Here is a 27,568-nt window from a genome sequence, read left to right as displayed (position 1 = left end):
ATGGCTGTTGGCAGCCTCTGCTCCTTCCTGACTGTTGGCTGGAGACATTGGTTCCTCACCACATGGGCCTCTCCGCAGGGTGACTCACAACAAGACAGCTGGCTTCCCTTACAACAGTGAGCTAGCAAGAGAATGAGAGTTCAAGTTGGAGATGGAAGCCACAGTCTCTGTAACCTAAACTCAGGAGTGCCAACCCCTAACTTTGTGAGAAGTGAATCACTAGGTCCAGCCCACACTCAAGAGAAGGGATCATGTAAAATGGAATACCATGAGGTAAGGCTCATTCAGGACCATTTTAGAGGCTGCCTTCAATGCTAGGGTAAATGGATAAGGTAGGTATCACGTAGGTGTTTTAGAGATAAGGCATCTGAGATTTCCAGCTACTCGTGTAAGAACACATAGCTAATATTCTGGAACAGAGATTTGAATCAGACCATTCTGATGCTCTCCATGCCTTTAGTCACTTCGTAACACTGCCTCTCCAGATTAGGGACATACTACTCATCCTCAGGTGTGCCAGAAAACAAGTCCTGCTTGTCTCAGGAAAAAGGTAAAATAAACACATTCTGGCTGCTAAGACTTACTCCTAGGACCAAAGTCCTAAAGTTTTAAAATCAAACCTTCAGGAGTTTGGAGTTAACATATATACACTACTATATGTAAAATCGATAATCAACAAAGAACTACTGTAGAGCACAGGGAACTCTACTCAATATTCTTTCATAACCTAAATGGGAAAAGAATCTGAAAAAGAATGGATATATGTATACGTAATATAACTGAAACGCTTTTCTGTACACCTGAAACTAACACAACATTGTACATCAACGATACCCCAATAGAAAATAAAAATTAAATTTAAAAAAATTTAAAAATTAAATCAAATCAAACCTTCAGAGTTTAACATAACTGACTTTGCTCCACCACTGGCTTTATCACTCACTAGCTCTGTGATTTTTATTCCTGATTCTTAATATCTCTGATCTTCATTTTTTTCTAATATACCAAACTAAAATAAAAATCACCTATTTCATAGAACTCTTTAAGATCAAAGGAGATAATATGTGTAAAGGATAACTAACCTATACCTAATATAGATACATTAATATATATATATGCCTAGTGTATAATTGGTGCTCAAATAGTTTCCTTGTTCCCCATCCCCCACCCTACTGAGATCATTCAACGGACGGAAACATTCGTATTTTCTTTAAACAAAGGAGCTTTTCTTGAGCTATAAAAATCACTTAGATGGCTACTATTGCCTGTGCATACCATCAAACCTTTAAAGACATTCCATTCCATTGGTGAGAATTTTAAACTTCTTTACCGAAATCTTTCACTCACAGTTGGAGACACGTGCTAAGGCACCAGGATGGGAGAGAGTTGGAGACTGTACTAGGATCAGCTGGGTCATACAAGGGTTGGTGCCTATGGAGGAGAAAGGTGTTCTAGATGAGAAATTAATCTTAATTTTAGTGTTGTTTTTGTCTCCCTCTCTCCCATGTATCTCTGAATTGAATCCCATGAATTGAATACCCCTGCAGTTAAGACAGAAACACATGTCCTACCCCATCCCATACGTTTCTCATGTCTACCCCAGTCTACTGTTATACTGAATTCTTCTGATTCTTACTGAACCCATCAAATCCAGTTCTTTGTGATACGACTCTGCTGTTGCCAATGTCACACATCATTCCAAAGGCCAGACTCACAAAACACCAAAGATGTGGAAGTGAATGAATATAGAGGAGCAATTTCTGTTTCCTCTCTGTATATACTTTTTGTGAGCACAGACATTTCTTGCAGATATTTTGTTACCAAGCATTTGATAAAGTGTATTTCATTCTGCAGCTTATCGAAAAATGAGGATGTTGTTGGTGCTGGATGGTTTCACACACCTAAGTGTTAGGAGATTAGCTGCAATGTAACCTTGGGCAGCTTATGATCATTGATTTTCTTCTTAAGCTGGTTTTTCAGGAGAAATGGTGGTCGGCTCCATTGTCCCCATCAACTTATGGACAACAGACACCCTGTGCGTTTTCAAACGGGACTTGAGCACTAACTTATGTCTTCTTCAAACTGTCATGAACGCAACACTAATTAAATCGGATTACCTGACATTTATAAAGCAACTACTATGTGAAAAGCTCTGGGCTAAATATTTTCATCTGTATTATTTAATACATCAACTCTATGAATTCTTATTATCATTATCATTTTTTAAATTCAGGGGATAAGCTTAAGGAGATTAAATAATTTTCCCAAGGTTATGTGGATAGTAATTTACAGAGCCAAGATTAGAACTTGTATCTTCTGACTCCAAGTAAAATGCTCTTTCTATTCTATGTCAAACTTGGAAAGTGTAGCCCTATTTTTTAATGTTTCTCGTTAATTACATAGGAAAAGTATATTTCAGATGACATCGATTCTTCATTCATATTCCAAGGAAGTCCTTTTAAAAGTCTTATTGTTTTGCAGGAGAGCAATAGGAACTTCTATTTTATTTTATTATTATTATTTTTTTGTGGTACGCGGGCCTCTCACTGTCGTGGCCTCTCCCGTTGCGGAGCACAGGCTCCGGACGCGCAGGCTCAGCGGCCACGGCTCATGGGCCCAGCCGCTCCGCGGCACGTGGGATCTTCCCGGACCGGGGCACGAACCCGCGTCCCCTGCATCAGCAGGCGGACTCTTAACCACTGGGCCACCAGGGAAGCCCAGGAACTTCTATTTTAAATGTCAAGTACTCTGCCAATTTCCTTACCCAAATTGCCTGCCATTAGAACCACAAGATTAGCATTCAAGGGTAAGGTGTTCTCTAGGATTGGAACCAGTTATGGCTGGGAAAAAGAAAACATAGCCAACTCTTGACTAAGGAGATAGAGACTGTGTGCATAAGTGAAGTCTGTAATGAATCCTAATTTTAAAAAAAATTTTAACTACTAGCTTCAAGCGTTTTCTTAAAAAATGCCCTCATTCTCCCCAAACCAATTCTTCTTACTTTCTTCATCAGTGTTTCTTTCCTGCTCCAACCGCTTTTTTTCCCTCACTGACAATACCCTGACCACCACAGAAACTAGCAGTAATAGAATATCTGATTGAATATAAACATTCAAGACTTAACACTTACTAGTTTTTCTTGTCTTGGCTCAGCAGTACCTATGTGACATTTTATCTCCCTGGGCTTCGGTTAACTCAACTGTAAAATGAACGAGCTTGGGCTACATCGTTCCTACGATCCCTTCCAGTCCAGGAAAAGTCAAGGATCCTGTGGCTCTATTGGCATAGGATCTGATAAAAATGTTGTCAGGAAATCCCATTCTTCTAACCTCAAAGTAGCGAACAGATATGTCTATTCCTAAAAGTGACATAGAGGCTCCACCTGCCCTCTGCTAACTGCTAATGGAAACACAATTGTCTAGCCACCTTGCAGCCCTAAAGGGTGAAAAGAAATTGCTCCATGGTTGGACTTACACATAATCAATTCTCAATTAGCTAAACCAGGAAGGTATAATGGCGTGGATAAATACGGAATGCAATTAATTAAAACTCACTCATATTTAGTTTCGGTAGTGTTACATATTTTGTGGAGCACCGATTTCTGCATAATTTCATATTCTTCTGTCAAAAAATTACACATCTGTATACTCTGATGCATCCTGAAAAGAACTCAAGCTGGAAGAAACTAGCCAAGAAATGGTGGTAATTAATCCTCATGCAGATAACTGAGAATGTAACTTTATCTACCATAGTCTATCAAAAAGGACTTGGAGCGGTTGACCAAACTATATATGACACCATGTATTTAAGAATTTATCTTAGTCTGTCTAAACAAAACCTTGTGCCAGGGCAACTGACACATTCAGTGAGGTTTATTTGTCTTTGGGAAGTTTGCAACTAGTCAAGATGGACTCTTAGTATGTGCAAAACTTTTACAAATAAGGATAATAACAGCTCCCCTGCTGTATCAATAAATCACCCCAGTTCCTATGTGAGGGACTGACAGCAGCTGTCAGTTCAGAGTTTCTTTGAAATGCCTTATAAATACCATCTAAAGAGCCAGATTGTTCTTTAACTGCCTTGTTATCCTAATGAAATCACTCTGCTTGCTAATCTTTGCTCCAGACACCGCCAAGGTTGGGCCAAGGAAGCCCCATCTCCCCAAATGACTCTAAACACCAAGTTTGGATGACAGATTCATGATTGGATCTGCCTCCCCATTAATTTATCTGCAGGAGACACCTGTGCCAGTAACCTCGTTAGGGCTTGGAGCTTGTCCCTAGAAAGGCATGCCTTTCCTCTCACTGAACCCGCTTCCCATAATTCTTAATTACTCTCTATTGCCTGGTGGGGAAAAGGCACATGACATGGAAAATTTTATAGGGTCTAATCATTAACCAGCTCTGTTCTTGTGTGGAGTTCGAGTATTAGAGGAAAATGGCCTGTCTCAATCCCCCTAGCTACTTTCAAAATCATTGGCCAAAGGAATTTTCCACGTGCATTTTCTGCTTGAGAGCAGCTCCCTCAAAGATAACAGCAAATGCTTTCAGAGCCCTTAACTTTGTGTCAGGTGCTGCTCAAAGCACTTTACGTAGAATTCATTTGATTCGCCAGCATCTCCGTGAGGGAAAATATTGTTATTATTCTAATTTCACGGATAAGAAAACTGAGTCACGGGGAAGTATCACTTGGCCAGGTGGTAGAGCCGGGATTCACGGCCAAGGTGCCTGGCTCTTACACTCACGCCCTTCCTCCTTTAGTAAAGAGACTTCATGAAAGAGAAAAACAACTCGTGAACGTAGCCTTCTTGGCTTTTGAACATTTACCCCAGCCATATTGGGGACAAAGGGAGCGCTGAGATACCCCTCCAGCATCACAAAACCAAACTGATCAGCAGTAAATATTCCAACTTAATTTCAGCAGCTGAAAGTCTGTTTTATGTATTAGCTCTTGCCCTCCAGTCTTGTGGTTCCCAAACTTGGTTGCACAGTGGAATCACCTGGAAAGCTTTAAAGAATCCTGAATCCCAGCCCCCCACCACCCACTCTTCTGTCTACCTCTAGCTCTATTTATGTGTCTCCATCACCTACCTCTAGCTCTGTCTGTCTCTGTTTTCTATCTCCATGAATTACTCATCTATCTGTCTACCTGTCTATTATGTATCATGATACACCGTCAGACCATAGTAATGCTATGGACCAAACTGAAAACAGGAAGAAGAATAGGGCTTGATGGAGGGAGGTGTCATTTTAAAGAGGGTGTCGCTTCTGAGGGGGTGACGTTTGAGCAGAACCTTAATTGAAGTGAGGCAGCGAGCCTTGCCGGTATCTGGCAGAGTTAATGTTCCAGGCAGAAGAACAAGTGCAAAGGCCCTGAGATGGGATGATACAAGCTTACTTTGAAGAAGAGCAAGGAGCTCAGGGAGGTTTGAGTGCACTTGAGTGAGGTGGAGACTGGGAGGGAGGATGAGATTGAAGGGGTGGCCAGACACCAGATCATGGGAGGCCTTGCAGATATGGTGAGGAGCCTGGATCTTATTCTGAGTGTATAGGAGCCCTTGGACTTTATCGAGCAGGAGAGTAGCATGACCTTACTTACATTATAGAAAGATCACTCTGGCCATGTGTGTGGGAGATGAACTGCGAGGGGCAAATGTAGAAGATGGGGACCAATGAGGATGTGTATGTAGCGGTTCATGAGAAAGAGGCTATTGACTTAGGTGGGGCGGGGTGAGAGGTGAAGGAGGGAGAGAGGATACTGGACTTGTTGACAGATTGGACGGGGTGAGAGGGAAAATGGGGGGTTCAAGGTGGCTCCTAGGGCATATGCCTGGAAAACTGGATACTATTTACAGAGGTTTTAAAAAAAAAATAAAGAGGACCGAAGAGAGGATGCTGATGGAATGGGACCTGAAATCAAGAGTTCTGTTTAAGACACAGTAAGTGTGGTTTTCCTTTTAGACATCCAAGTGGGACTGTCAAGTGGAGAGTTTACTAATCAAGTCTGGAGCTCACAAAAGAAGTCAAGCATGGAGATAGAAATCTGGAATTCATCAGCATACAAATAGGTGATTTCTGAATGCTTTACAAGCCTCCTAAATCACATTTTAAAAAATATATTCACTGCTGAACTATTTTGCTAATGTATATTTCTAAGTGCTTTAATCAAACTTAAACGTGACCCAAAACATTATGAATCATTTGCAGGCACCTAGATTCTCCTAGTTCCATCCCAACTTTGAAGTAAATATATTTCCCATTCAAGTTCCAACCCATTTGTTTCCATGTCAACTTCAAATTCTTTCCTTATCTCCTCTTATCTTTACTAGACTATTCCCGCTCCTTCCAAGTGGAATGATTTCAGAAGGGGATTTTCTTTTACAAAGCCACTAAAATCCTTCTGTGTGAGTTGAGCTATGAATGCCTGGGGATCGGGGTGGTTCAGTGAACTAATAACCGCCTCCTCACCTCTGGGATCCACGTTCTAATATAGCCTTTGATTAAAGTGGCTCTAAATCATCCTTATTATCATTGCCCTTATTATAAAGTGTGCACCACTCTAATTTGTGTCAAGATACTTTAAGAAGTTTTTTATCATTCATGCAACTGCCTGCCCATGAAATGCTCATTATTAGATTTGCTCTCTTACATCTTCGACATCTGAGTGCATATGTGTGAATGGCCCGATGAGAGAGAGGGATTTGGCCACCCTTTGTTTAATGTACACAGCCTGTAAGTGGAAATGCACCTACTCCTCAAAATAGTCAAGGAGTATCTCTGCTTGACTATTTCCTCCTTCTCTTCCTCCTTTTCCTCCTCCTCTTCTCTTTTTCTTTTTTTTTTCTGCATGATGTATATTAAGTTGCTCCATGTTTTATTGCTAAAAAGGAAGCTCAAGAAACAGAAACTGACAACTATCTATACCATTCCAATTTATTTCTAGACTATTTTCAAATTTGACCCAGTCTTTGAGAGGAAGCAAAGATATTGATGACAGAGGAAAGACTGAAATTAATTCTAACTGAAATGAAAAGTTATAGATACGGAGGTAAAGTCTTACACTGAGATTCAAAGATCAATGACATGAATGGAGCAAATAGGTGGAGTGTTGCTTGATAACTGAAAATATTTGGTGGGGGACATTCATTGGCCCAAGCTCTAAATGGGCCAATAGCATTGGAGAGCAGCTAGATAGCACCAAGAAACAAGCTTCATTAAGGAAAGCACAGTGTTCAGATCAAGGGATGCAAATGTCCATTTGGCCAAACTACGTCTGGATTTTATTGGTACCACAAAACACTGACAAAATAGAATCACTGAATGAAAAATGATGATAGTACTGAAAATCACATCATGTAAAAGTGGATGTCTTCAGCCTGTGGATGACGTAGCAGTAGGAGTGGGGGACTTTGGGGAAGTTAGAGTGTGACAGTGGTCTTTAAATATTTGAAGGACTATGAACAAAAGATGGATTTGCCTCTGTTTAATCTAATTGTAGAGGACAGACCTAGACACAATAAGAAGAAGATGTACCACTGTGGTTCTGTAGAGTTTTTAAGATTAAGATTCCTGGGCCTGGTTCTGATGAACCTAAGGGCAGGACAGGAATAAAGACGCAGATGTAGAGAATGGGCTTGAGGACATGGGGAGGGAGAAGGGTAAGCTGGGACAAAGTGAGAGAGTGGCAGGGACATATACACACTACCAAATGTAAAATAGCTAGCTAGTGGGAAGCTGCAGCATAGCACAGGGCGATCAGCTGGGTGCTTTGTGACCACCTAGAGGGGTGGGATAGGGAGGGTGGGAGGGAGGTAGACGCAAGAGGGAGGGGATATGGGGATATATGTATACATATAGCTGATTCGCTTTGTTATACAGCAGAAACTAACACACCATTGTAAAGCAATTATACTCCAATAAAGATGTTAAAAAAAAATTCCTGGGCCTGGGACTTCCCTGGTGGTCCCGTAGTTAAGAATTTGCCTTCCAGTGCAGGGGGTGAGGGTGCTATCCCTGGTCTGGGAGCTAAGATCCCACATGCCTTGTGGCCAAAAAACCAAAACATAAAACAGAAGCACTATTGTAACAAATTCCGTAAAGACTTTGAAAACGGTCCACATCAAAAAAAAAAAATCTTCAAAAAAAAAAAAAGATTCCTGGGCCTGATCCTTATTGATTCTGATTCCATGGCTCTTGGGTGGTGCCTGGTAATCTGTAGTTTTGAAAGCATTTTATGGAGAATGGTGCTCAGCATGGCTGGAGAACAATTCTAAGGAGGCAAATGTCACTTTAATATAAGAACTAATTTTCTAATAATTTCTGCTATTCCAACGCATTCACTGAAGTCAGTTTGCCCTGTGGAGGAAGTAAGCCCCTTATTATTAGAAATGTCCAAGTAGTCACTAAATAGTGAAGGGAAGATTTATCCTTTAAGAGCAGGTTGGGTTCAGTGACCTCAGAAGCCACCAGACACTTTAAGGCCCTGTAAGCTCTGTGAGGGCAGGAATGGTACGCGGATGCATTTCTCCCCAGGGTTTGGGACATTGTAGGTGCTCAAATACCTGCTAAGTATTAAATGAATGAATGCATGCAGTACCCTTCAGCCAGCAAGTTACAGGGAAAACTTTTTTTTGATACTTATCATGTGGTTTGTTTGTATGTATTTATGTATTTATTTATCTATTTTGGCTGCGTTGGGTCTTCATTGCTGCGCACGGGCTTTCTCTAGTTGCGGCGAGCAGGGGCTACTCTTCATTATGGTGCGCAGTCTTCTCATTGCGGTGGCTTCTCTTGTTGTGGAGCACGGGCACTAGGCGCGCGGGCTCCGGTTGTGGCTTGGGGGCTCTAGAGAGCAGGCTTAGTAGTTGTGGCGCACGGGCTTAGTTGCTCCGCGGCATGTGGGATCTTCCCAGACCAGGGCTCAAACCCGTGTCCCCTGCATTGGCAGGCGGATTCCTAACCACTGCGCCACCAGGGAAGTGGCCGGAATCTGATTAATGGAATCTGATAATCGAAAGTTCCGACATATAGACCCAATGTCAAAATCAGCTAAAACTTAAATTATGACGTTATGACATGACAATACAACATGAAAATGGTTTTCCAAGACAGAAAATAAAACACAAAGTAATACAGACAACTGATGCCATTTTGTAGCAGTATCTATGCCTATCACATCTCCCAGGCTCACAGCTAGCTTCAACTTTCACCCTCCAAGCATCTGGTCTAAGCCAGACTCCAGCTTTAATTTCTCTATTTGCCTGCTCTTTTGAGTTTCCAAGATTCTTAGTATCTGTTCCCTTCAGAAAAGGACTATACACGGTTTAAAATTTTTTTAAGCTCAAGATTCCTTGATTCTAGCTGGAAGAAACCACAACACTTTTTAGAACCAGAAAGATTTTCTCACTGTCCACTATACCCACCATGTTTATTTCCACTTCTGTGATTTGTAACTGTTCTTTCTCCTTTCTACAAATCCAAATGTCACCCATCGTTTAAGATTCAACTGAAACTACACCTTCCTCAGGGAATTTTCCTGGACAACTCCAGAATTTGCTAATCTCTCCTGTCTCTGAACTCCTATAATATTTGTATTCTAATTTCACCATTTGTAGCTTAACCAACTCCTTTCTTGAAATGTTGCCTAATAGCGTTGGAGAACCTTGCCTATAGTATATTTATTGTTATTTTCTGGTGTTTGACCAGGACTGCACACAGCATATTTCCTCAGAAAATGCATGCTTGTTGATTTCATGTAAGATTAAGTGCATCAATCTGGTTATGTTGAAAAGCATCAAACATTGGATTTTTTTGGTAATTTCTACTTGAAGAGAACAAAAATCCAACTTTCTGAATTATACAGTCTCAGAGAGCTCTGTATGTGTGTGTGCGTGTGTGGGGGGGTATGTGTTTACATGTGCTATGGTTATGCCCAGACTCCCCTGCCTTCCAGAAAGTTCCATGTCTAATTCTGACTCATCTCCATTCTCACCACAGGGCTCACTCTCACCCAGGGCTGCAGAAGATGATGAAGTCCAGCTTGTCAGGATTTGTTATTTGCTAGCGAAATATTCACACCTTTGACAGAGCTGTCAGATTTTTGTCTCCAAACCAAATGAGCTGATTCTCCTCCCTCTAGACTGGAGGGAAGTTCTTTAAATCAACTCAGAAGTAGTTCAGGTAAGTGACTATGTACCAACAAAAGCAAAAGGAGGGTAACTCTTCATCCATACTTTATCAGACTCCTAACAAAAGTGTCAGCACATTAAAAAAAATAATTTCATGTCTTTCCCTAAAGGGGAGCAACGGAGATGGTAAAGGGAAGCCGGAGGTCAGACCTAATATGCTAAAGAAATACCCTCAGAGACTTACAGAGTCCAATTTATGAAAGAACAAATAAGAAAATATTAGTAGTAGTTAATATTTATAAAATTAAAATATACCATAAATAAGACAATATGATGTGAAAATAATAAACAGTACAAGATATACGAAAGTAAGTGGTAAAGAGGTAGAGGAAAGTGGATTCCCAAGTAAATACAGGCTCAGATCAAGGCTTCTAATCTTTCAAACATCATATAAAACATTACTTGCAATGATTTTTATTACTATTAGCTACAAGGTAGGCAGTAACTGGAAAATCTCATCTCATTTATGAAAGATTTTATATAACGCTGCTCCTCAGGAATCTACTGTAGCTTGCTATCTGGATTGATGGTAGAGTATTTGTTGTAACACCTTCAGGGGCTAGGACAAGAAGTCAAGGGGGGGCAACATATCATAGTCTATTATATATAAATGTTAAAGTCAAAAGTCAAGCTGACATGTTGCTAGGGGAGCGGTAGCCTCTCTCTCTCTCTCTCTCTCTCTCTGAATTGAAGTGCATAAATATTTGAGTTTAAATATTTCACACGTCTTGTAATTTTGCCTCCACTCAGAGTATTTTTTCTAATAAATAATTTTATAAAATAAAAATATCAAGTAAGGGAACTCTTTTTAAAAAAAGAAAAAGATTTGATGTGGGTAATTCTGGGAATAGAATCCTCCACATGTCCACCCTCCGTGGCCATCTTTAAGCCAAAAAAACACTACTCTTGAGCTGGTAGCTCTCTGTGTTCCTAAACCAGCAGGGCCTGGAAGGTGGAGAGAGCTGGTGCAAGATTTTTTTCCTAGGTAATATTTGGCCTGTAGAACATGAACCAGAGAGAAAGGCAATGCTGGGTTGCATAAGCATTCTTGTAAGAGACACTGAGGAGTTCTGAACAAGTAGATTGATTCCTACCAACCCCCAAAACCGGAAGACCACACACTTTTGAAATGGAAGAAATTTGGAACCATTTCTCAAGAAGGAATCGGCCACTTGCCCTCTAGTATATCACTGACTCACAGAGCAGTGGCAGCTGTTTCTCCAACCTATATGGAATTTCTAATGCTTAAACTACCCCAGAAGCAAGAGCTAAGACTCAAGATGAATTCAACCATGACAATTCATTTGAGGGGATCAAGAAGCAGAGGGGAAAAATAAGCAGAATACCCAGAACACGAACTAGAACTTTCAGGGGAGACAGAGGGCAACAAGACTAGCTACGAAAGTGTATAAATAAAAACATATAAAAAGACTTAATTATGGCATAAAATTCTTTCTGGAAAAAATACTTACCAGAATTGTAAAAGTCAGTAGATCCAGGAGCTCTAATATACAAATAACAGGAGTTCCAAAAGGAATAGGTGAACGAGAAGGAAAAATTAAGCACCTAGAAAGAAAAAAGACTTTGGTCTGAATACTGAAAGTGTTCGTGAAGCTCTAGGCAGGCTTGATGATAAAGGCACATATTTAGTGTATGGTAAAATTCCTGAACCCCAAGAGGAACTTCTAAATATTTTAGGCTGAATAAGACAAGTTGCTTACAAAGAAGAAGAAGGAGGAGGAGGAAAAGAAGAAGAAGAAAGAGGAGGAGGAGGAGGAGGAGGAGAAGGAGGAGGAGGAGGGGGAGGAGGAGGAGGAGGAGGAGGAGGAAGAGAAGTAGAGGAGGAAGAAGAAGGAGAAGAAGCGGAAGAAGAAGAAGAAGAAGAAGAAGAAGAAGAAGAAGAAGAAGAAGAAGAAGAAGAAGAAGAAGAAGAAGAAGAAGAACAAGAAGAAGAAGAAGAAGAAGAAGAAGAAGAAGAAGAAGAAGAAGAAGAAGAAGAAGAAGAAGAAGAAGAAGAAGAAGAAGAAGAAGAAAGAAGAAAAAGAAGGAGAAGAAGGAGAAGGAGAAGAAGGAGAAGGAGGGGGAGGAGAAGAAGACGGGAAGCAAAAGACTGCTCAGCTGCAGCACTAAAAACTAGAAGATGTTTGGAATAATAGCTATGGACTACTGGGTGTAAAGACTGTGACCCAAGAAAGTTATTCCCAGATAAGATAATATTACTTATAAGTATAAAACAATTAATTAGGGGCTTCCCTGGTGGCGCAGTGGTTGAGAGTCCGCCTGCCGATGCAGGGCACACGGGTTCGTGACCCGGTTCGTGACCCGCTCCACGTGCCGCGGAGCAGCTGGGTCCATGAGCCATGGCCGCTGAGCTTGCACATCTGGAGCCTGTGCTCCGCAACGGGAGAGGCCACAGCAGTGAGAGGCCTGCATACCACAAAAAATAGTAATAATAAATAAATAAATTTGTAGATATGCAAGAGCTCAGAGAACTTTTCTTCCATGCACTCTATCTGAAGAAAGTACTCACAAAAAGGCTCTAGTGAAATAGCAAATGAGATAGACCAGACATTTTATTTTACTTTATTTTATTTATTTATTTTTTTTGCGGTATGCGGGCCTCTCACTGTTGTGGCCTCTCCCGTTGCGGAGCACAGGCTCCGGAAGCGCAGGCCTAGCGGCCATGGCTCACGGGCTTAGTTGCTCCGCGGCATGTGGGATCTTCCCGGACCAGGGCACGAACCCGTGTCTCCTGCATCGGCAGGCGGATTCTCAACCACTGCGCCACCAGGGAAGCCCCCCAGGCCAGACATTTTAAGATGGAAGATAAAGAAAAGATGCAAGTGATGAACAATAAACACTGCAATATATACAGTTAAATCTAAACGATTAATGATAGAGTAACTAGCAACGTGTGATACAAATGCTAAATAATAATTTTTTAAATAGAAATGATACTGTATAAAGGAAACCCCAATAATTATCTAAAACAAAAAGAATTAAACTAGTAAAACAAAACAGGAGTTGGTGGGTATAGGAGAAATGGGGAAAAAAAGCATCCCCATTATTGTATTTATGGGAGATGGTATGCGTGCTGTGGACCAGGTAAGTAAAAACCTTCTGAAATTCTCATCTTATTGGGATGGGCAGGAGTAGTGAAAGAAGAAATAAAGGGTATAATAATAGGTATCTTGTTTCCGCAAAAAAATACAGAAATATGTATTTGATTATGCCTGTTAGGAATGGAGAGTGGAATTATAAAACCTGAAAATAATAGAACTTGTAAATTTAAAATGGTGGAAAGAGGAATGAATAGCAATTTGATCAAACCAGAAAAAAAAAGAAGGATAAAGGGGAAAAAGAAACAGCAAAGTAAAAAAATATAAAACAGAGATATGATAGTAAGAAAAATATCAAAACTATCAGTTGTAAAACTAAAGATGAATGAGCTGAATTCTTCTAGTGAAAGAACATCATGTCTTTCATGATGGGGGAGAAAGTGGAAGTGATATGAATGTCAGACAAGGAGAAAAATAACATTCAAAGAACTAGCAGAATAAAGAGGGACAGTATGTAATAATAAAAGGTAACTTGCAAAGAAGATATAAGAGTAATAAACCTCTGGGTATCGAACAACAGAGCAGCGAAAAACATAAAGCTAAATATCTAAAGAAATAATAGCTTAACAAATACTCATTGTGGGTAATTTAAATATGCATCTTTTAGAACCGGATAACTATAGCAGACAAAAAATAACTAAGGACACACATTAAGGGATTAAAAATTACAGTCAACCAACTTAATATACTATGAATAGAGAACATATATTACTTTTATATTTCCATGAAATATTAACAAAAACTGGTCATGTATTTGAGCAAAACGTTACTTTAAAGTCCATATCTTCTAATTATAACCCAACACAATTATAAATAAATAATAAAAAGAAGACCCCCCAAATCCTCCCTTAACTATTTGGAAATTACAAAATACTCTCCTGTTTGGAAGAAGAGTATTTAGAAAGCAATGAAAAGGCATATTTCACAGAACACAACTGTAAATCTAGGGTAGTTTATGGCTTTAACAACATTTATTATTAAAATCCATGGAACAGAAATTAATTGACTTAGTCATTTTAAGAGATTAAAAAAAATCTGTCAAAATAAAACATCAACAACAAACAGAGAGGAAAGTAATAAAGATAAAAGCTATAATAAGTGAAATAGAAAATAATTAGTAGAATTTTAAAAATGAAAGTCCTGATTTTCTTAGAAAATAGAAAGAACTGATCAAATAGATAAATGCCTTGGAGCCTAATTAAGGAAAAAGCAAAAATAATCCAAATTAGTACAATAAAGGAGTCACAACCACAGAAACAGAAGAGATTACTCATAAAAATAACACTAGATTTAAATTTATTGAGAATAAAGAAAATAGAAAAATAAATGGTTTCTTAACAAAAAAATAAATAAATTATGAAAATTAGTCCAAGGAGTAGAAAATTTGAAGTAGCATAGAAAATATTTTAAAAGATTATTATTAAAGATCTACCATTAAGAAGGCACTGTGGATATTTTTTAAAAGATGCAAATATAAAGCCATCTCATATTCTTAGATGAATTTAAAAGTTTCAATTATCCCAAAATTAATCCATAAATTATCAGAATCTTAATTAAAATTAAAGTGCAAAGGAAGTTATATTTCTGAGGAACTCAAAAATATATTCTAAGTTTTAGTCAATAATTTATTTTTAAAATTGTAGATGGAAAAATAAACTTCTACTAAAAGTTAACCAACCTCTGAAAAAGAAGAGGGAAAAGAGGAGACAGCTTACAGGATATGAAGATTTGCTTTAAAGCTAAAAAAAAAAAAAAAAAGTAGTTCATCATGGTACAACTCAATAATGGACAATAGTCCAATGGGCAGAATAGAATTCTTAGGTCCAAACCCACATGAGCTTAATTTTTGATAAAAGTGTATCACAAATTCATGATGAAAGAACAGACAGTATAGAGATGGTGTTGATTCACTCTACAGAGAAAAATAAAATATGATCTCTATTTAACCTCAAATACAATGATAGACTAAGGATGAATCAAAGAACTAAATGTGGAAGATAAGACTACCAAATTAATAGAAGACAATGTTAGAGAAAAGTTTTGATACTTACAGGTAAACCCATTTTAATTAAAATCAGGAACAAGAGAGGGTGTATGCCATTGCCATTATCATTCACCATCGTTTTTATGGTTTCACCATATACAAAAAGATAAGAAATAAAATAGTTGAAATTTTTGAAAAGAAAAAATGTTTTTATTTTGCTGCTCTGGTTCTTTAAAAAATTAACGTATAATAACACCTGTTGCTCATAGGGATGCGAGGAAATGCTCTATCATACAATTAAGGCACCACAAGCTGCTGCAGAGATAAACTTGGAGATTTCAGAGGCTTAATACAATAGACATTTAATTGTCACTCGTGTAATGTCCAAATGGGGCCAGAGGGGTGCTCCAAATGGGCAGATAGATCTCTTATAGGCAATGATTCAGGACGCCCTTTTCCATTCATTATTTTTATTCTGTTATCTTCAACACAGACATCCAAGACACTGTACTCTCCTGCATCAAATCCAGAAGGGAAAGAACAAGGAGGATCAACCACAGGAAAAATTTCCGGGCTAGACCTTCAGTCTTCAAGTCAGTCCTGACTAATTTCAGAGCGTGTACCATTTACCATTAAGCTCGATCACTAAGTTTACAGAAATAAATAGGTACAAATCCTTGTCCTTAGGTGCCTGCAGTTTGTCTATTTATCGGCAGAGGAAGCTCATAAGTAGACATCAGCTCATTTAATCCTCAGAGCATCCCCATGAGGTAGAAATGTCTATTTTTAGAGATGAGGCAATTAAAACCCAGCGAGAAGTTAAGCTCTCCCCAACACTTCATGGGGTGTAGACCAGTGGCCGGCCTTCTGTGGAAAGTTGTTCCTAATCTCAGCTGCACCATTTTGTTCTGCCTGGAACTTCTGTATTTTGAGCTTTCTCACAGATTCATGCCTAATGCAGTCTCTCTAGGGGTCTTCAACTCCAGAGAAGTTCTCGACTCATCCCACGCTAAAAATGAACAACTAGGCAGCACAAGGATTGATGAACTCCTTCCAAATTATCGATGCCACAACAGACTTCATAAACCATCATTTCCCCCAAGAGCTTGGGGGTTTTTCTTGGAATCATTGGAATCAATAGAAGCATGATGTTGCCTCTTATGCAGACAGAAAGAAGTTTAAGAGTACTGAGTTGACAAAAAGCCATAATACCCTTTGCTATTCAAGTACAATTTACATTTCTCCATCCAGCATCAAGCATGTGCTGAAATAGAATCGATCAAACAGGAGATTCACAATTGGCCAACTGACATACCTCAGGTCACAGATGTCCTACCCATCTGCACAGGGTGTCCTAGATTTGTTTTCCTTGAGAGAAAACAAATCTACCAGATACTTGAGGAAAGGAAGTAAGGCTGGAAGCTGGTTACAATGTTTCTTTTTCTAAAGATCTCTGTTTAGCTGTGGGTTATTTGCATCCAAGGTGCTTTGTGTCTATGAGGGGTTTCTCCAGCCTCCCCCACCCCCAGCTCTGGCCCAGACCCCCCTCTCGCAGGGTCTGAGGACCATGTTCATCATCTGGAGTGAAGGCTGACAGCAATGAGCACAGGCAGGGAGCAGCCAGACCCGCACACATCGTCATGCATGACCGGCCAGCAGCCATCAACGGCAATTAAACACGGAGAGCCCGGGATCTTTTTGGACAGGTTCAAGTTCCCTGGCACTGCTGTGATTACATGTTTTGCACTCTTTCCCTGTAGTCAGGATGTGACATATTCCCTTCCTCTTGCTCTTTTCTCATCTCTTTTGTGCTGTCCTGGTGCTGCCTGATCGCCCAGCACAGACATGTCTTTCGATAACTTCGTTTCAACAAGTTTGGTTGAAGCAGATGCAAGAGAAACCAAAACAGAAGTGGTTCTAATTCAAGGGAAATCAGTTTTGGTTTTTATTTTTTTAATGTGATATTATTTTCCAGATGCATGAATTTTAGCTTAGTGGGTATAACCTGACAATGGAGAACTTCTGCCGCTATTTCCTTTTCTTTTGTGGTAATTTAGATCCTGAATTGGATTCTGCAATTTGGCTTCTATAGAATGCTGCTGTTTTTAAGGGAACTAAAAGAATTGCTAAGATGTGCTTTTTAAGTGGCTTTGGTCACTTAATTCTCACAAAGATTGAGATCGTCTGCTATGGTTCTTAAAATGGCTGTGTTATCGACCAGGGTTCTTGGAGCCCTTAATCAAAAGAAATTGATAAGAGGCCAGATGAGAAATTCAGACAAGACTTTATTGGGACTCAGGCTGCAGCATGAGGGAGCAAAAACAATAACGGGTTCCCTTTCTTGTTCCCTGCGCGGGTGGGGCGGGGGGGCGAGCTGGTCCCTTAAATGGGGTGAGGGTAGGAGCGGGTCCAGGGGTCCGGCCCGAGGGGCGGGGCCGTGTGCAGGGATCGGGCACGGTGGCCTGCTTTTTGCTCGCAGCTCCTCAGAAGTGGCAGTTGCGATTTGGTCTTTTTGTATCTTGTTCATAATTCGCCCCAACTCTGCATGCACGCAGTTATTTTTTTGGTCCCTTATAGTTTCTTTGTTGCCCAAGGAGATTTTGTCCAGGTGCAAGTGCTGCGGCAAAGGGGGGCCCGGGTCCCAGATCCCAGCCTGTTTCAGCTGGTATGTAAGTTAGCAGAATTATATTTATGAAATTGGCCTTGAAGGGGAAAGAAACTGGCTTATTTTAACAAGGTTAGATATCGAGTTTGGAGTATTGGGGGAAAGGAATTGATGAAGGAGAGGAAACCTGTCTTTTTAAAAATAAATAAAAATGGAGGAAGGGAATTGTCATTGATCTCCTGCCCCTAAGAGCTGCTTATAATCACGATGAACTTCCCTTCCTTTGATCATTCCCATTGTCCCTCCATTAATTAATCCACAATATTTAGAGAATTCCCTCTAGGTGCAAAGTAGGAAGTGTGTAGAGTTGGGATACAAAAAGGTATAATGCAATGTGACACTATAAGCCCCTACATGTGTCAGGAACTGTCTTAGCACTGGGATACAATGGAAACTAAAGTCAGGTGCCAGCTGTCAAGGAGTGGACATGGACAGGTCTACGCGTAAGTGCACACGGAAGGCTCCGGGAAGTGAGATGCTAAAATCACAAAATTGGGCTTCCCTGGTGGCGCAGTGGTTGAGAATCCGCCTGCCGATGCAGGAGACACGGGTTCGTGCCCTGGTCCGGGAAGATCCCACATGCCGCGGAGCAACTAAGCCCGTGAGCCATGGCCGCTGAGCCTGCGCGTCCGGAGCCTGTGCTCTGCAGCTGGAGAGGCCACAACAGTGAGAGGCCCGCATACCGCAAAAAAAAAAAAATCACAAAATTATAAAGGCCTGTGGATGTGGAGCAGATAAAAACAAATACCTGTTAGATGCAACGAAGTAAACTGATTTTATAAGCCTGTATCTGAGGGGGAAGGGAGATACTATAATGGAGCCAGCCAGTAAGAGATGATCCATTGCATAAAATGAAAAGCACAGGGCCCATTGTCACTGCTTTAAGAAGTGTAAAATGTCACTAACAGAGATGAGTGTGCTGTGCATTGGTCTCTTACTGGGAACATAAAAGGTATTTATAAAGGCTGTTCATTGCTTCAAGGCTGACCTCTCTTACGTTTTTAAATATTGAGGTCTCCTTTGAGGATTTTTTAAAGAATTTGACTCAGAAGTTTGGGAAGGTCTTATTTTACTTTCTCTGGCTCTGAGTTAGAAAAAAATGCGTCTAGTTCGTGACTTAACGTATTCCCTTCTGCCTCCTCAAAACTTGAGTTGAAAAGTAAGTGCTGTGGACAAATAGGAGGCTTTTCTAGGGGTAGTCCAAGGATAACTAACAGACTTAAGCTGTTTGAAAGTGAAATCACTTACATTTTGATATATAACAGAGACTCTGCTTTCTTTTTTTTTTTTTTTTTTTTTTTTTTTTTGCGGTACGCGAGCCTCTCGCAGTTGTGGCCTCTCCCGTTGCGGAGCACAGGCTCCGGACGCGCAGGCTCAGCGGCCGTGGCTCACGGGCCCAGCTGCTCCGCGGCACGTGGGATCCTCCCGGACCGGGGCACGAACCCGTGTCCCCTGCATCGGCAGGCGGACTCCCAACCACTGCGCCACCAGGGAAGCCTGAGACTCTGCTTTCTTGCTAAGGAACAGTCCCTGCAGGTATCCTTGGATGTGGGGCTCATGATCTGTATCCTTAATATGTGAAAGGAAACAGGAATTGCATTGCAGTCAATCCAAGGGAGGAAAAGACTAGATGAGAAAGGTCATAGGCTAACCCTGGCTTGGATTTCAGTTCTCTGCCTTTCTAGCTGTGTGGTTTGGGGCTAGTTTCTTAACTTTTCCAGGCCTTAGTTCCTTATTCTGTAGAAGGTAAATATAACTATTAGTTGGGTTATTGTGGCATCAGAGATATGGATGTGAAAAGTGCCTAACATTTAAAGATGATCAATAAATACTATTGATAATTATTGTGCTGATTATTGTGTGGGTTCTAGTGACTGTGGCCTTGGAACAGCCTAGATTTTTTGTACATGGTTGATAGCTGCTGTTTGGAAAATAAGAGGTAAACAAACAAAATTGGATATGGCTTTATTAACTTTATAAGCCCTATTTAAGCTCAGGCTTATAGTTTTGGAGTCCAGCTTTCAGGCACTGTCTGCACATCCTTAACTTTCTAATTCCTTTCTGAACATTTTTAGTGGCTGTTCCCTTGAAAAATGTCTAAGGAGGATTTATCTCTAATGCATGGGATCTAAAGAAGTAAGCCTGTCAGGGCATCAATACTAGAAAAGCCTCTTGGCATTGACTTTTCCTCTCTGTGTGAAATGGGGATAAATGGATCATCCACTAATGAAGTACACCTGTGAAGCAGCAAATAAAGATGAGTAGAAAGCAATGTGGGAAGCATAGTGACCATATCGGTCAGCTTTTGCTGTGTAACAAAACATCCCAGAACTGTTTAAAACAACAGTCATTTGTTAGCTCACAATTCTGTGGATTGGCAATTTGTGCTGGGTTCGTTTGGGCAAGTCCTTTGATATTCTCACCTGGGCTCACTCATAGGTCTGCAGTCAGTTGGCAGATAGACTGAGAGCTAGGGGGTCTAGGACAGCCCCACTCACACATCTAGCAGTTGGAAGGTAGCCATTCAAGGAGCTCAGGTTTTTCTTTATGTGGCCTTTCCAGAAGGCTAGTGTGTGCTTTTTCATATGGTGCCCTCAGGATTCCAAGTGCAGCAAGAGAAGGCAAGCCCTAATGTCACAAGCATTTTTTTAGACTCTGTTTGAAACATGTTTGTCAATATCCCATTGGCCAAAGCAAGTCAAATGGCTAAGCCCAGATTCCTACCTCTTAATGGGAGGAGCTGCAAAATAGTGTGGCCCTGTTTTTCAATCTACCTCAGTGAGGAAATTTCATTGAAAAACGAGTCCCAGATCTACCATCTAGGCAGGAGGGCAGGGATAGAAAGAGCTAAACAGGGACTTCCCTGGCAGTCCAGTGGTTAAGACTCTGTGCTTCCACTGCAGGGGTCACGGGTTCCATCTCTGGTCAGGGAACTAAGATGGAGCATGCCAAGTGGCACAGCCAAAAAGAAAAAAAAAAAAGATAAAAGAAAGAAAAGGAAAAAGAAAGAGCTAAACAATTTACAGAGCACCTGAGAAGACTAGAGTTGATTGGGCTTACTCAAGTAAAACTTGAAAAAGATAAGATCTTTTGAGCAGAACTTCAGTGAATAGAGGTGAATGGGAGGAGACTCTGCTTCATACAGTAGAGACAGCTGGGATTTGCTATTGCTGCTGTCAATAAACAAGCTATGCATTATTGGTTTCGTTGGCTGGAGTGGAGAGTTTGGGGAAGTTGGGCAACCTAGTCTATAAGTGCCAGTGGGAAGAGGATCTTTAATTGATGCTTATTCCTCTGGACATCAAAAGACTTAGCTTCTACTCCTGGCTTTTTCACTAAAGAATACAACCTTGCACAAATTATTTCACTTCTTTGAACACTTACCTACAAAATGAAAATTATGGAATAAATAATCTCAATTTTACTTGTGCTCTAAAAATTGATTTTACCTTTAATAACAATTTCACTCAGTTAATATATTTAGACCCTGCCTGCTTAGAGCTTACAGAATAATGTAGAAATAGACCATTCATTCCTCCAACGCATATTTATTGGATGGACCCTGTGCCAGGAACTGGGAAATATCAGTGAAGAAGACGGACAAGATCCAAGGCATAGTGGGTAGATAGAGTGTGGGTGGGAGAGAGAGAGAACACATGGGGAAGTAAATCAGTCAACACGACAGTTACCAATCATGTTAAATGTCATGAGAGTAATAAATAGGGTGATGAGAACAAGTAAGTGTGTGGGTAGGTGGATGGGTGTGTATATATCAAAGGCTACTTTAATTATTATAACCATGAAGTTCCTTTCTGAGGGTATAACATTAAAATGAAGACCTAACGATGAGAAAGAGCCTGATATGCAAAGAACAGATATGAAAGACTGTTCCAGGCAGAGAGAACAGAAAGTTTAAAAGTCTTAAGGCATAAACAGGTAGCGAAAATGGAATTATGGTGGAAAGTTCAGAGTGCTACTATGAAATTTTGTAATATCAAAGAAGAGACAGGGATAGACAGGGATTTTCCATGAGCCAACCTCTTAAGCACCTAATAGTCCTATGAACAAAAACTAAAAGGAATCCTAAAAGACACTCAAGGCACTTGAGAGACACTATGAAATTAAATTCTACTTTAATTACATGCAATACCAATTACCAAAAAAAGTGTTGGGAGATTAGTCTACAGAAACCAATATAACCAACTAGATAAAGAACACTCTGATGGACTCAAATATAAAACTGCAGGGCTTCCCTGGTGGCACAGTGGTTGAGAGTCCGCCTGCAGATGCGGGGAACGCGAGTTCGTGCCCCGGTCCGGGAGGATCCCACATGCCACGGAGCGGCTGGGCCCGTGAGCCACAACTACTGAGCCTGCACGTCTGGAGCCTGTGCTCCGCAACGGGAGAGGCCACAACAGTGAGAGGCCTCCATACCGCAAAAAAAAACAAACTGCAAAAAGATAGGCCTAGGAAGACTGAGCCAACAACGCGTCAAGCTCATGAAGCTGGAGAGAACAATAAAAGAAAAATCTAACTATATTTGGAAACAGCAGGACAAAGACAGAAGATGCGTATTTTGGGATGTTTGGTATAACATTTAGCAGGTAGGTTATAGAAAGCAAGCCAAGTTATTCAACTCCCATTTGGCCGCCATCATTTTCATCAAGTAGAATGATACTCAGAAACGAAATATGTAGAACAGGAGTGTTGAAAAAGCCATTGAAATCTAGGATAGGGAACAGTGATGGAGATGCTGGTGCAGATGAAGCACACATGGGAAAAGAATTAGCCTAAGTGCTGGGAGAGACCTGGTTTGACATCACAGTGACAGCTCTTTTCTGGCAATAGATCCTTGTTTGTGTTATGAGGCACACATATTAGTCTGGTTTGGGTTTTGTCTGAAAATCAAGGGCAAATAAATATATTCTGTTTTACAGAATGTTTAATGGCACTATGAAATCACTTCTATTATGATAACTGTTTACATCCTCATGGAACTTCTTTCTCAAAAACTGTCTTTCCATTTCTCCCACCATTTATCACAAAGCTTAGTCATTGCCTTTAAGACAGACTAGGGGCTTCCCTGGCTTCCCTGGTGGCGCAGTGGTTGAGAGTCCGCCTGCTGATGCAGGGGACACGGGTTCGTGCCCCGGTCCGCGAAGATCCCACGTGCCGCGGAGCGGCTGGGCCCGTGAGCCATGGCCGCTGAGCCTGCGCGTCCGGAGCCTGTGCTCCGCAACGGGAGAGGCCGCAACAGTGAGAGGCCCGCGTACCGCAAAAAAAAATAAATAAATAAATAAAAAGACAGACTAGGGTAATTGCTTTGAGCTAATAATTCATCATCATCATCATAACCACCACCACTCTCTTAAACCTTTATAGACGGTATAGTGCTCTGGCACATTTTCTCTTATATGATCTTTACATCTACTCTTTGAGGCAGGTGGAGCAAGTGTGATTTTACCCCCTTTTGCAGATGAGAAAAAGAAGGCTCAGGAAGGCTGAGCAATACGTCTTGCTAAGAGAGCTAGGGAGTTGCTCATACATACTCAAAATCAAATGTTCACATTCCATGTCCAGTGATCTTTCTACTTAATCATCTTATGTTCATTAACGTAAATGCATCTCACTACTCCCCCCCCCAAATGTGGAATAAATAGTTCACAAGTTTTCACTTCTGAATATATTATTTGTGTACAGAGGATTGGTCTAGGTTATGTCTGAACTGCAACATAAACAAGCTGAAGTCCCTGATTTTTCTCATTCCTGTGCTCTTAACATATACGCTGTTCCTCTGATGAAGATATTTCTCAGGTCTGGTTTTGCCTCAAAGCCGAAAGGCTCACTGGGGTCCAGCACACTGAGTTATTAGGATCCTGTGACCATGTGCTTTGTGATGCTGTGTGGTTGGGAGGCTTGATTCGGCCAGTGCCTATGGGTGCCGGCGCCCAGGGCTGGAGCGAGGAGGTCCTTCAGAAGATAAGCATCTTAATAGAACAGGTATGGCAGACCTCTGTTATCACTCCAGAGGACCCAACTCTGGGCAGTCCTCTGCATTTGGTGAGATTCGCCAAATCCCTCTCTAAAACACAACACTGTTCTCATACCACCAGATAATCTGTAGGGGGAAAACTTACAATTAAAAAAGGGAAACAGAGGAGAGCCTGGCATTTCTTGTTAATTTGAGTTATGTCTTAAACAACAAACTCACAGGCACTTGAAATGAGTTATTTATTTTGTCTCCGAATGCCCTCCGTCTCAGAACAATAGCAAATGTACTGTTCATTCTCATGTGCAACACTAGCTTGATTCTGATTTCCATCTCAATTTACTTTCATGCTTTGTGGTGGTGTGGGTGTGTGTTTAGGATCTAGAGATGTTACAATAGAAAGACTGGATTGTATTAGAACAAATGCTTCTAGCCAGCCAGTTTGGGGCTGTTTGTTGATATCTTACAATACAAAATATTTGTGCCATAAAACAAAACAAAACAAAATTTAGAACCACACACAAAAAAAATGCTTCTGAGGCTTTTTGTTTTGTTTTCAGAATTTACCTGTCTTTTGGTAAGTTTCCCACAATCTGTAATATATCATTAATTTGGTGATACCTATTCTTTTGAAAAGTGACCCCCTCTCTCACTCTCTTTTTTTTAAAGAACCTCTGAATATTCCATTAACTGCTAGATTGGTTCCACAGTGTCTTTGTAATGGCTTTTTGCCCCTTGGGAGATTTCTCTGTCTCATAGCCTTAATTAATAACTTCTTTACCAATTGCCATGCAACAATAGAGTATTCTTTTAAGTTTAGCAAATGTGTTGGTGCTTGTTAACTCATTCTAGGTCTCTGTCCTGGAAAGTCTGTGTTGATACCATGGATGGAATTTCTGTGCGCATAACTGTTGGTGTTCCCAGGCCTAAGAGAAAAGGATGACACAACTGATTCCCCAGCCTTCAAATGAGCTTAGGCAGGTAACCACTTGTGGATGGGAAAGGCTCAGGAGCAAATAACAGCAACAGCTTTAGGAGAACAAAAGTTTAGAAAATCATTTAGATTCTTAAGAGTTCTCAAGGAAAGAAAAGAAAAAAAACCAAAAGATGATGTTACCAGTCTCCTGTCACGATGCATCTGACCAGAACTTTCCGGTGGCCAGAACGATATAACCCAAGGGGTATCTCTCCGTCATCAACTCATTTACTCATTCATTCATTCATCCCTCCTATTTCTGAGCAGCTATTCTATGTCAGGCTTGGATTGGCAAACGGGAATAAGACACAATTCTTACTCATAAGAAAAAGGTCTATGTCAGGGGTCTCCCTAGAAGACCCAACGAATAAGAGAAAAGTAGAGGGAAGAAATTGCCAGTTGAGTATCTTCAGATGGAGTAGGGCACACTACTCCACCCTGTGCCCTAATATATGCTATACTTGAATGAAATGTTAGCCTGAAATTTTTCAGAGGACTAAGGGAGTCCAAAGTAGGAAGGTGAAATGCCCCCATGAACTGAGGCGGAGGAGGGGTGGGGGGCGGTGAGGAAGAGAGACCTTTCTAATTCATTGAAAGGTTGATAAAATTCGAGAATTCTAAAATACTAGAAATTAATGGGACTGAGGAATAGTTCAGGTCTCTCACTCTGTAGATGAGGAAACAGGCAGAGGGGCTAAGTACACTGTCTAAGGTGAAATCGCCCACTGGTGGTAATATGACTCTTGCCTTGCCCTTTCCCATTCATTCCAGTGAGGTCCTACAACTATTTCTCAAGTCAAGTGTCAAATTCACGTCCTTCCTTCACATTCCCCTTCCTATTTCAGTCCCTCATTTTCTGCCATCCAGACACTACAAATAGCCGCCTTCTTGATTTTCTTCTCCCAGGGTTTTTTCACTCTATCCTTTACATAGCCCCCACCCAGGACTGTCTTTCTTATTAAGAGCTCCCAATCCAAAATCTTTAATGGATCCCATGCCCTAGTGAACATAGACAATTTGGTACAGCATTCAAAGTCATCCTAGATCGGCCTCTAAACTTTCTTGGCTCTTTCTACATTTTCCTATGAATCCCGCACCCCAGTGCCCCCCGTCATGCCTTTTACAGACCAACTCTAAGCGTTTGCGCATGCTTTCCCCTTTGCTCCTATTCAACTAATATCTGCTAAGTACCATCCTAGGTATTGGGGATACAAAGTTGACCAGGATGGCCACCGTCTGTGTTCTCTTGGGGATCATGTCTTTCTGTAGAGCCTTTGACCAGTGTCCTGTATAAATATTATTATTTTCTTCATGTGCTATGATCTAAAAAAGACTGCGAAACACTGTTCCAGTAAGTGATTTTGAGGGCCTTTCACTTCCTTCACCATCTTTCAAAATCATATCTACTCTTCAAAGATTGAATTCAATCAAAGAATCCAATCAAAGATCAAACGCAAACTTCTCTATGAAGCTGTCCTCAATTCCCCTCATTGGGAATTTCCCTTCTGTAATGTTTGTGTTTAAGTCCTTTATACATTCATCCTATTAACAAACATTTCTTGGCCTCCCACTATAAATGCCAGGCATGGATCTAGGTATTAGGATGACAACAGTGAAGAAGAATATATGACTCCTTCCTTAGGTTATAAACGTACTGAGGCAGGACCATTGCTAGTCATCGTGGCAACCTCATTCTATTTAAGAGATTTTTTGAGTAGTTCATTATCTTCTAGATCAGCGATCCCCAAACTTTTTGGCACCAGGGACAGGTTTCGTGGAAGACAATTTTTCCACGGAAGTGGGGGTGGGGTGGGGGGCAGGGGGGCATGGTTCAGACAGTAATATGAGCGATGGGGAGGGGCAGAGGCAGCTTCGCTCGCTCTCCCGCCTCTCACCTCCTGCGGTGCGGCCCAGGGTTCCTAACACGCCTGGGGGTTTGGGACCCCTGTTCTAGATCGGTTCCACAATATGTTTGCTTAATACAATGTCTTATAATAATACGAACACTAGTAATACAATTACTAATAGTATAATAACAATGGTCTTTCCTGCACTCCCATTTAATCATCACAACCATCTTATGAAGTCGTTTTTCTTATCACCCTCAATTTACAAGTAAGGAAACCAAAGCACGAAACTGTTAGCTAACTTCCTTAAGGCGACTCAGGTGGAAGGGGAGGGGACACAGTTATTCAATAAACGCTTCATGAGTCAAAGTGTATCATGTAATTGAGCACAGCTTGAGGACCAGGTGATATTTGAAACTGAGAAATTGCCGCCATGTTTTAGTGACTTGGGGATCCAAATAACCCCAAATGTCTACCACCCCTGCAGCCCAAAGTAAAATCAAGATCATAACCCCAGGGAACTGTACCATAGACCATTCGTCGATCAAACATGAGAAACAGAGGGCGGATTGGCTACACCCAGGTGGTAGGGGTCCCATTTAGGGATAAGTTCGAACCACTTGCCAAAAGAGTGATGAAACTGGCTGTCTCACTACAGAGGTTATGGAGGCTTTGTACTGAGAAGTCAATGAATGACATCAGAGGTTTCATCACATACTTACCTGAGGGAGGAGTCTCATCAGGGCATCTCCTGAGGCCTCTCAGTCTCCAGGGTTCTGCTCTGCTCAGCGTGGCTCCACCA

General features: G+C 40.9%; 1 long non-coding RNA gene across 1 annotated transcript; it reads right to left on the bottom strand.

The window, feature by feature from the left end:
- On the bottom strand, nucleotides 1-27,568 carry LOC136793755 (uncharacterized). Its single transcript, XR_010839378.1, has 3 exons — nucleotides 27,489-27,568; nucleotides 1,276-1,431; nucleotides 1-121 (listed from the first exon to the last, which is right to left on the bottom strand). It is a non-coding gene; the product is annotated as an uncharacterized lncRNA (long non-coding RNA).

Source organism: Kogia breviceps, chromosome 1 (genome assembly GCF_026419965.1).
Source record: "Kogia breviceps isolate mKogBre1 chromosome 1, mKogBre1 haplotype 1, whole genome shotgun sequence".
In the NCBI taxonomy this organism is placed as follows: domain Eukaryota; kingdom Metazoa; phylum Chordata; class Mammalia; order Artiodactyla; family Physeteridae; genus Kogia; species Kogia breviceps.
The sequence above is the reverse complement of the archived record's forward strand: the minus strand, read 5'-3'. Positions and strand labels throughout refer to the sequence as shown.